Genomic DNA, 10,990 nt, shown 5'->3' on the forward strand with positions numbered 1-10,990 from the left:
GTGTATGAATGGAATGTGGCAGGTCTGAGGTGTGTGTATGAACGGGATGTGGCAGGTGTGGGGTGTGTGTGTGAATGGGATTTGGCACGTGTGGGGTGTGTGTGTGAATAGGATGTGGCAGGTTTGGGGTGTGTGTATGAATGGAATGTGGCAGGTCTGAGGTGTGTGTATGAACGGGATGTGGCAGGTGTGGGGTGTGTGTATGAATGGAATGTGGCACGTGTGGGGCATATGTATGAATGGAATGTGGCAGGTGTGGGGTGTGTGTATGAATGGAATGTGGCAGGTGTGGGGTGTGTGTATGAATGGGATGTGGCAGGTGTGGAGTGTGTGTATGAATGGGATGTGGCAGGTGTGGGATGTGTGTATGAATGGGATGTGGCAGGTGTGGGGTGTGTGTATGAATGGAATGTGGCAGGTGTGGGGCATATGTATGAATGGAATGTGGCAGGTGTGGGGTGTGTGTATGAATGGAATGTGGCAGGTGTGGAGCGTATGTATGAATGGGATGTGGCAGGTTTGGGGTGTGTGTATGAATGGAATGTAGCAGGTCTGAGGTGTGTGTATGAACGGGATGTGGCAGGTGTTGGGTGTGTGTATGAATGGTATGTGGCAGGTGTGGGGTGTGTGTATGAACGGGATGTGGCAGGTGTGGGGTGTGTGTATGAATGGGATGTGGCAGGTTTGGGGTATGTGTATGAATGGAATGTGGCAGGTCTGAGGTGTGTGTATGAATGGAATATGGCAGGTGTGGGGTGTGTGTATGAATGGAATGTGGCACGTGTGGGGCATATGTATGAATGGGATGTGGCAGGTTTGGGGTGTGTGTATGAATGGAATATGGCAGGTGTGGGGTGTGTGTATGAATGGAATGTGGCACGTGTGGGGCATATGTATGAATGGGATGTGGCAGGTTTGGGGTGTGTGTATGAATGGGATGTGGCAGGTGTGGGGTGTGTGTATGAATGGAATATGGCAGGTGTGGGGTGTGTGTATGAATGGGATGTGGCAGGTGTGGGGTGTGTGTATGAATGGGATGTGGCAGGTGTGAGGTGTGTGTATGAATGGAATATGGCAGGTGTGGGGTGTGTGTATGAATGGAATGTGGCACGTGTGGGGCATATGTATGAATGGAATGTGGCAGGTGTGGGGTGTGTGTATGAATGGGATGTGGCAGGTTTGGGGTGTGTGTATGAATGGAATGTGGCAGGTCTGAGGTGTGTGTATGAACGGGATGTGGCAGGTGTGGGGTGTGTGTGTGAATGGGATTTGGCACGTGTGGGGTGTGTGTGTGAATAGGATGTGGCAGGTTTGGGGTGTGTGTATGAATGGAATGTGGCAGGTCTGAGGTGTGTGTATGAACGGGATGTGGCAGGTGTGGGGTGTGTGTATGAATGGAATGTGGCACGTGTGGGGCATATGTATGAATGGGATGTGGCAGGTTTGGGGTGTGTGTATGAATGGGATGTGGCAGGTGTGAGGTGTGTGTATGAATGGAATATGGCAGGTGTGGGGTGTGTGTATGAATGGGATGTGGCAGGTGTGGGGTGTGTGTATGAATGGGATGTGGCAGGTGTGAGGTGTGTGTATGAATGGAATATGGCAGGTGTGGGGTGTGTGTATGAATGGAATGTGGCAGGTGTGGGGCATATGTATGAATGGAATGTGGCAGGTGTGGGGTGTGTGTATGAATGGGATGTGGCAGGTTTGGGGTGTGTGTATAAATGGAATGTGGCAGGTCTGAGGTGTGTGTATGAACGGGATGTGGCAGGTGTGGGGTGTGTGTGTGAATGGGATTTGGCACGTGTGGGGTGTGTGTGTGAATAGGATGTGGCAGGTTTGGGGTGTGTGTATGAATGGAATGTGGCAGGTCTGAGGTGTGTGTATGAACGGGATGTGGCAGGTGTGGGGTGTGTGTATGAATGGAATGTGGCACGTGTGGGGCATATGTATGAATGGAATGTGGCAGGTGTGGGGTGTGTGTATGAATGGAATGTGGCAGGTGTGGAGCGTATGTATGAATGGGATGTGGCAGGTTTGGGGTATGTGTATGAATGGAATGTGGCAGGTCTGAGGTGTGTGTATGAACGGGATGTGGCAGGTGTGGGGTGTGTGTATGAATGGGATGTGGCAGGTGTGGGGCGTGTGTATGAATGTGCAGATCCAGAGGTGAGTGATTAACAAGTTTCCCGAGCACTATTATTCCTGGTTAGATGATCTAATATGGTCCTTGAAATCATTATTGTATGGATTAGCGTATCTTTGGTGTTAGTCAGAGGGGACTGTCACAAAAGGACCAGTGCCAACAACAAAGATATACTCAGACTGGAAACTTCTTTCGACGATTCTGATAAAGTGAAGAACAGCAAACCAGCCCACTTCTCAATGTGGAAAATGTACTTTGTCAACTCAGTTCCAGTTTGGCTGAGCTCTCAGGAACACTGAGGGAAAGGTTTAGGATACTGGGTGTTAACATCTCAGAGGATTAATCCTGGGCCCGTCACATTGACACAATCACAAAGAAGGGCACCAGCAGCTATGCATCATCAGGAGTCGAGGAGATATGGTATCAGAAAGAATCTAGCGACTGTTTACAGATGTACTGCCGGGAGCATTCTGAGAGGTTGCATCACCGCCTGCTATCAAGGCTCCGCTGAACAGCTTGAAAAAAAAGCTGTGGAGGGCGTAGAGTCAGCCAGCTTCATCCGGCACCTGCCCTCCCACTGTCAAGCACATCTTTAAGAAGGCAACATCCATCACTGAGGATCCTCAGCACCCAGGACATGTCCTTTTCTCAATTCTACCATCAGGGATGAGGTATAGGAGCCTGAAGACATACAAGCAATGTCTTAGGAACAGCTTCTTCCCCTTCACTATCAGATTTCTGAATGGTCCGTAAACCCATGAACACTGCCTCACTATTGTTCCCTTTTTACATATTTCTTATCATGACTTACGGTAATTATTTGTGTATTGCATTGCATTGCTGCTGCAAAGCAACAGATTTCATGATATACGTCAGTGATATTAAACCTGATTCTGATTCTAATTTTTAAAAATGTCGCTAATGTCCTTGCCTCTGCCACTATCTCGGTATGCTTGTTCCTTACGCAGACCACCTTCTGGATGACAAAGTTGCCCCTCAGGTTCCTGTTGGAACTTCCCCCACTGTCATTGCCTGGCAGGTTCTCCACGTGACCCTGCGTGTTTCCTCCTACATCCCGAAGATGTATGAGTTCGGATTGGTAAGCTATGGGGATGCTATGTTGGTGACAGAAGTGTGCCCCAGCAATCCTCAGACTGTGCTGTATGCTTTGATATATAATACATATGACAAAATGGCTATTGTGATGCGTCTAGTGTGGTAGTGTAGTGGGTAGTGCTTATTGCTCCTGCTTTCAGCTTCAGTCTCGTAACAAGGAGAGCTGAATGTGTAAGTCTCTCCCTGCCAGTACACAGCCTCTCCAACAGCAAGCTCCTCACTGGCGCCACATGGAAACTGAACTCCTTTCAGATTCAGGCTGAACTATTGAGGACAGGGAGGAGGTCTGGCCCCTGCACACATAGCACACAGGCCCTCTGGCATGTGGACACACCCTGGTGCTGGTGAACCAAATCCTCCACCTTGAATAAAAATCCTCTCTGCCTTGTGGGCAGCCTCAGAAAAGACAAAGAGTACAGGGTAAACACAGACAGCAAATCCGGAGTGGGGTCCCTAAGGCGGTTGGACATCCTTCCAGCAGCTTCTGCAGCCAAGCTGGTGCCAAACATATTGATTCATAAGCTTTCCTTTAGACTGCACCAGTAAGGGTGAGAGGGGGATCTTGGTGACTGGGCATCTCAGGATCTCCATACCTTCCACTGTCATGGTCCGGTCCGTGAAGTCCATATTCCGGTTCATGGTCCGGTCCATCGACCCTTGCTCCAGGTTTTCCTATCTACCCTGTTTCTGTTCTTGTTCAGTTCTAATTGAGGCAGCTGATGCTCGTTGGGGCTGGCTGCATAAATACCTTCAGAGACCAGGGCATGGCTGCTGGATTGTTCTTGTCCTTACTCCTTGTATCCCTTGCTCTACCTTCTGTTTCCTCGCCTGAAGCCCTGCCTTGTCTTGCCAGTAAGTCTCGCCTCACCTGAAGTTCTCATCTCGCCTTGCATTGCCTGAAGCCTTGCCTTGTCTTGCTGGTAACTCTTGCCTCGTCTCACCTGCAGTCTTGTCCTAGAGACACCCTGGACCTAGTTCCCTTCCTGTCCCTTGCCTCGACCCAGGTAAGTCAGACCGTCTTGCCGTTACCTGCGGTTGGTTCTGTCCCTTCCTGTCCCTTGCCTCCGTCGGGTAAGCCAGGTTTTCTTGCCGTTACCTGTGGTTGGTTCTGTCCCTTCCTGTCCCATGCCTCTGTCGGGTGGTGATCCGCGCCCTGCCCAGGAGCAGCCTGCTTAGCCTCAAGCCTGAAGACTCCAGCCTCCTGCCTAGCCTCAAGCCTGAAGACTCCAGCCTCCTGCCTAGCCTCAAGCCTGAAGACTCCAGCCTCCTGCCTATCCTCAAGCCTGAAGACTCCAGCTTCCTGCCTACCTCAAGCCTGAAGACTCCAGCCTCCTGCTTAGCCTCAAGCCTGAAGACTCCTGCCTCCTGCCTGGCCTCAAGCCTCCATCCTCCTGCCTCCTGCCTAGCCTCAAGCCTGAAGACTCCAGCCTCCTGCCTAGCCTCAAGCCTGAAGACTCCTGCCTCCTGCCTAGCCTCAAGCCTCCATCCTCCTGCCTCCTGCCTAGCCTCAAGCCTGAAGACTCCAGCCTCCTGCCTAACCTCAAGCCTGAAGACTCCAGCCTCCTGCCTAGCCTCAAGCCTGAAGACTCCAGCCTCCTGCCTAGCCTCAAGCCTGAAGACTCCTGCCTCCTGCCTAGCCTCAAGCCTGAAGACTCCTGCCTCCTGCCTAGCCTCAAGCCTGAAGACTCCAGCCTCCTGCCTAGCCTCAAGCCTGAAGACTCCAGCCTCCTGCCTAGCCTCAATCCTCCATCCTCCTGCCTCCTGCCTAGCCTCAAGCCTGAAGACTCCTGCCTCCTGCCTAGCCTCAAGCCTCCAGCCTCCTGCCTCCTGCCTAGCCTCAAGCCTCCTGCCTCCTGCCTAGCCTCGCCTCAAGTCTCCAGCCTCCTGCCTCCTGCCAAGCCTCGCCTCAAGTCTCTAGCCTCTAACTTCAAGCCTGAAGACCCCAGCCTCCTGCCTCCTGGCAAGCCTTGCCTCTAGCCTCAAGCCTGAAGACTCCAGCCTCATCCTGCCTGCCTGCCAAGCCTCGCCCTTGCCTAGTTCTGGGGTCCGAGCCAGAGGCAAGACCCAGGTACTGGGTCCTTGTCCAGTCTCTGACTCGGAGTCCAAGCCCAGGCTCCTAGCTCTCTTGTCCATTCCTGTTCCGGGTTCTTGGTTTTCGTGTCCACGTCCTTACCCTCACCCTGTATCCTAGTCCAGTCCCTAGTACTTCAGTGTCTGTGTCTTGCACTTGGGTCCGTTCCCAGCCACCGCCCGATGACATCCACCCAGGTTTGTGATGGTGATCATCATCACACAGTATCCTTTGAGACAGATGGATGCCAACTACCACATGTGACAAATAAAGCTAAACTTTATGTTCTTTTTTTCTTTAAGGTCTTCTCCTACTATTTTTGAGTTTGCTGCCCTCCACCTGATCTTGTGTCCACCTCGGCTGCAAAAACCTGTAATCTTGTTGATGGAGTTTATCATTCCACCGTTACAAAAGGAGCACATTTCAGCAATACTTCATTGATTCTAGGTCCTTTGGGTGGCTTGATATCATGAAAAGCATTATGCAACGAATCCACAAGAATGACAAAACTTAAAAGAAAAGTTTGTTAATCAGATGCAGTAAAACTTTCAGATGAAATTATTCCTTTTATAGAGTGCATTAAAATGTGCAATTTGAATTATTTATTTCTGGAGAATTCATTAAAAATAAAATGGATTTCAATTTGATTGTACAAGCGCATACAATTTTAAAATTACAGAGATACCAACATTATATTTATGTTTGGATTGACTGTATCATCTTCAGCTAAGCAGAAAAGCTTCATAAATCAGTGGCTAACCTAACTGAGAAGGCAAAAGATCTGACTAACTACCCTGCGGCTGTGTGCTGTCTATAGGCAATGATTAGGCTTTGCTTTGGTGGCTTCAGTTGCTTTGTACGATCTATATGCACTGAGCAGGTTTCAGAGAGGAATCCAAAACGGGTTTGCTCCATGATTGTCATCTATATCAACACTCTGGAAGATAATGTGGCAAACTGGATCAGAATATTTAGGGATGACTCCCATATTGGGGCATATAGGACAGCAAGCAAGGGTATTAAAGTGGGATCTCGACCAGCTGGAACAATGGGCTGAAGAATGGCAGATGGAATTTAATGCAGGCAAGCGTGAGGGGTTACACTTTGGGAGGATCAACCAGAATTGGACTTACACAGTGAGGAATGTGGAATGTGGCAGGACAGAGAGATCTAGAAATACAGATCCATAATTTCTTCAAAGTGGTGTCACAGATAGATTGGGTTGTAAAGAGAGCTTTTGGCACATTGGCCTTCATAAGTAGTAAGTACAGGAGATGGGTGTTATGTTGAAGTTGTATAAGATGCTGGTGAGGCCTAACCTGGAATATTGTGTGCAGTTTTGGTCACCTACCTACAGGAAAGATGTAAGTAAGTTTGAAAGAGTTCAGAGAAAATTTACAGGATGTTACAGGGACTTGAGTTATAGGGAAAGGTTCAATACAGAACTGTGCAAAGTCTCAGGCATAAATATATATATATGTGTATAGCTAGCAAATCTTAAGATATTTGCATAGTACTGTAGTAATTTTATATATTGCACTGTACTGCTTCCATGTTAAAAAAAATTCATGACATATGTCAGTGATGATAAACCTGATTCTGATATGGGTCTCTATTGTGGACTGAGAGTGGGAAGGGGGCAGGGAGAGGGGGAATCATGGTTGGAAAAAGAGGAAGGGAGCGGGAAGCACCAAAGAGACATTCTGCAATGATCAATAAACTGATTGTTTGGAATCAAATGACTTTGCCTGGTGTTCCAGAGCTTGGGGTGTCTACACCTGCAGCTCCCCCGCCCACCCGGCACTCCTTCTCTGCCACCTGCCTCACACCCCTTACACCACACTCCCCCTCGCCATTCCCAGCGTCTATTGCTCCTGCCAGACTTACAAACTCGCCCTCCATTCCACATTGACTGTGCAAAAGTCTTAGGCTCTCTATTTATCTATCTATCTATCTATACACATGTGTGTGTGTGTATATATATATATACACTCACACATACATACATACATACATACATATATACACACACACACATATGTGTGTGTGTGTGCCTGAGACTTCTGCACAGCACTGTTTGTCATGAAGTTTGTTGTTTCATTGCAACAGTACACAGCGAGGCAAAAAAAATTATTAAGTAAGGGAATATCGTACTTCCGAATAACTGGATCCCTTGTCAAAACAGTACATCTAATCCTTTATTAGAAGCCGATAATAAAATCATTTGATGCTTGTGCAATTCATGAAAAAGTAATTGGATCAAATTCGAACAAGGACAAGTGATCAAAGACAAGCGGTTAAAAAAATGTGCTCCCTACTCACCCCCTCTCTAAGCTGCCAATACAGGTGAACAGATGACTACATTTGTTTTATTTTAACCGGCACACCCAGTGCCATGGACCACCCAAACCCACTTGATCGTAATCTAGAAAGAGGATGCCTAACACAAATACAATACAGAGAGACAAGAAATAGATACTTGGGCCCTACAATGTCTTCCCATAGACACTGTCTGACTGCTGGGTTCCTCCAGGTTCTGCGTGTTGCTGTGATGACGTAGCTCTGTTGGCACAGCAGGGAAATGTTGGGGGATGGGTGTGGCATAGGAGGGGTCAGCTTTAGCTTTTAACGAAGCTGCCACTGCCTTCAAATACTTTGGACCTTCAGAGATGTTTAAGAACTGCTATAATTGAAGTAAGTATTAAAAAATGAATTATTAAAAATTTAAAAAACGATGCTAATTAAACACACTTAGAAATAATTTAAAACTTTAAAGTAATTTAAAATATTTGGTCTTTGTTCTGTTTGCTAATGTGAAGGCTGGGAATCCATTGTCAAACCAGTAGAGATTTGGGTTTTAAGGCAGGCCAGTGTAGTAGTGGGGGAGGCCGATTTCCTGGTGTATGCAGGGGGCTCCCTGCGGTGTAGTAGTGGTGGGGGAGGGAGGCCGGATCCCTGCGGTTAAATAGTGGGGGAAGGTGAGAGTGTTCTGGGGGCAACCCACAAGTGATACCATGATTTTGACATCAATATGAGATGCTCACAACTCACCAACCCTAACCCATATGACTTTGGAACGTGGGGTGGGAACTGCAGCTCCCGGGGGAAACCCACTCGTTCACAGGGAGAACGCACAACGCCTCGCAGACACCGGCAGGAGCTGACCCCACTTGGTGCTTGCCGCTGCTGTAAAGCAATGCTCTACTCTATTGTGCTGTCTGCCCATATCTGCTAGCACCGAAGCCTTGTCCAACTCCAATAGCCCTCTGCTTTCAAAGCCATTTGAGAACTGTTCATATTTTAGAATATGAAACTCAAGGTGCCATTGTCCTTCGTTTATTCAATATGAACTTTGCTGGGGATCAACCAATCAGTCTTTAGTCTCGAATTACATTTCCCGTTATGTATCGCCGTGGCTATAAGATGGAGTCTCTCGACCCGTGGATGTTGGGCTGTCCCAGGTTAGTGGGTCCATAAATCAGGTAAACAACAGGAATTCTCCAGATGCTGGAAATTCAAGCAACACACATCAAAGTTGCTGCGTTTTCCAGCAACTTTGATGTGTGTTCCATAAATCAGGTCTCCGTGCAAGAAGGACTCACTGTACAAGGACCAGTAAGTCAGTGAGCGTGCAGTCGAGCCTTGGAGTTGGGGTTCCGTTATCAGCTAGTCTGGGGGTCGATAGTGAAGAATGAAGCCCGCGGGTCGATCAGAAGTCTGGAATGGCGGAAGCTTGGAGACTGGAGGTCTGGTTGCCCCTGTGTGTGGATGGGTGGGAGGGAGGATCGGGGCTTGCTTTGCTGTTGAGTTGGTGCTTGCTGTATTCCGTGTTGTCATGCCTTGTGTTGTGATTTTATGTTGGTGCCGGAATGTGTGTCGACACTTACAGGCTGCCCCCAGCACATCCTTAGGTTTATTGGTTGTTGACGTAAACAACGCATTTCACTATGTTCCAATGTGCATATGATAAATAAATCTGAATCAGAATCATTTCAGCCTGGGAAAAAATGTAGCTTTTATTTTAGGCCCTTTTGTGTTCTCTAACCTCCAGTCTGTCTCGGATTTGATCCCCTTCCTTGGTATAGGTTCCGTAGGGGGCCGAATTCTTTTGGTGTAAAGGAAAAGCTATCACATCCTCCCCGACAGATGTTCGGCTTTCGACAACACTTTCTTGCCTGAAGGTTGTTATTTGTTGGAAGTCTCTGTTTTGTCGAGTCTTTGACACTGGTATTCCTCCTCTTGAATCATCTGATTACTGAATCAGGCCTGTAACACTGGGCGGCAATATTAAAGAAAAGCTACGTCAGCCTGAATCTTTTCCAATTAAGCGCAGCCTGAGATGAGGTTTCTTTGAATTGATCGCTCTCCAGGGAGATTACAGCATCGCTTGCAGAAAGCGTGTGATATTTTTGTGGCCTGTCAGGCATATGTAACCTTACCATGCCCTTGAGAGATTGGAGGTGACAGTGAATCAGATAAGGGTGAGACCCTGGTTAGACTGCAAGTGGGCACTACATGAACATCCACGTCTAGCATCTGTGATCTCTGTGTCTGTTAACATTCAACACCATGACCATTAAACCTTCACTAGATCTGGCAACTGACCAAGAGATACTGAAGAAGCTGGAATCTGGAGCAAAAAGCAAACTTCGAGAGAAATTCAAAGTCCTTCAACTCTGAAATTCAGCGGGACAGGTAGCATTAGTATTGGCAGAGGGACGGTTGATGTTCTGGATTGAGACCTGATCAGGATCTGATGGAGGGTCTTGTCCCCAAAATGTCAACAGTCCCTCCAGACAAAAGAATGTAGGGGTTGCAAAATGTAGAGAAGGAAGACATGCCCGGGAAGTCTGTTGCAATAGGTGGACCACTGGCCAATGAAACTTAACCCTGACATTAGTTGGGAAGAGCGAGAAGAGGCAATTTAAACTAGATGAAGCAATTCTAATGAAGATTGAAGGAGGCAGTGCAGGCTGATAAAATGGTTGAAAATAGATTTGTAATTCTGAGGTTTATGGAATTGGGTGGCGTGGTAGCGTAGTAGTTGGCACAGTTGCTTTACAGTGCCAACAATCACTAATCAGAATTCAGATCATAAGATACAGGAGCAGAATTAGGCCATTTGGCTCATTGAATCTGTTGCGCCATTTCGTCATGGCTGATCCATTTCCCTCTCAGTCCCAATCTCCTGTCTCAGGCCAATTACCTCCTCTGCCTATAAGAAGTTTGTACGATCTCTCTGTGACCATGTGACCTTCCTCCAGATACTCCCACATTCTGAGGATGTCCGGGTTAGGATTAGTGAGATACGGGCATTATGTTAATGTTGGAAGCATTAGTGAGATACGGGCATTATGTTAATGTTGGAAGCATTAGTGAGATACGGGCATTATGTTAATGTTGGAAGCATTAGTGAGTTACGAGCATTATGTTAATGTTGGAAGCATTAGTGAGTTACGAGCATTATGTTAACATTGGAAGCATTAGTGAGATACGGGCATTATGTTAACATTGGAAGCATTAGTGAGATACGGGCATTATGTTAACATTGGAAGCATTGTTCATTTGCAGGCTGCCCCCAGCACAATCTATGGATGGACCATGTTGGTTGTTGACATGAAATGTCACATTTCACTGCATGATTCAATATTTTGATG

This window comes from Mobula hypostoma, chromosome 9 (assembly GCF_963921235.1).
Source record: "Mobula hypostoma chromosome 9, sMobHyp1.1, whole genome shotgun sequence".
Taxonomy (NCBI): domain Eukaryota; kingdom Metazoa; phylum Chordata; class Chondrichthyes; order Myliobatiformes; family Myliobatidae; genus Mobula; species Mobula hypostoma.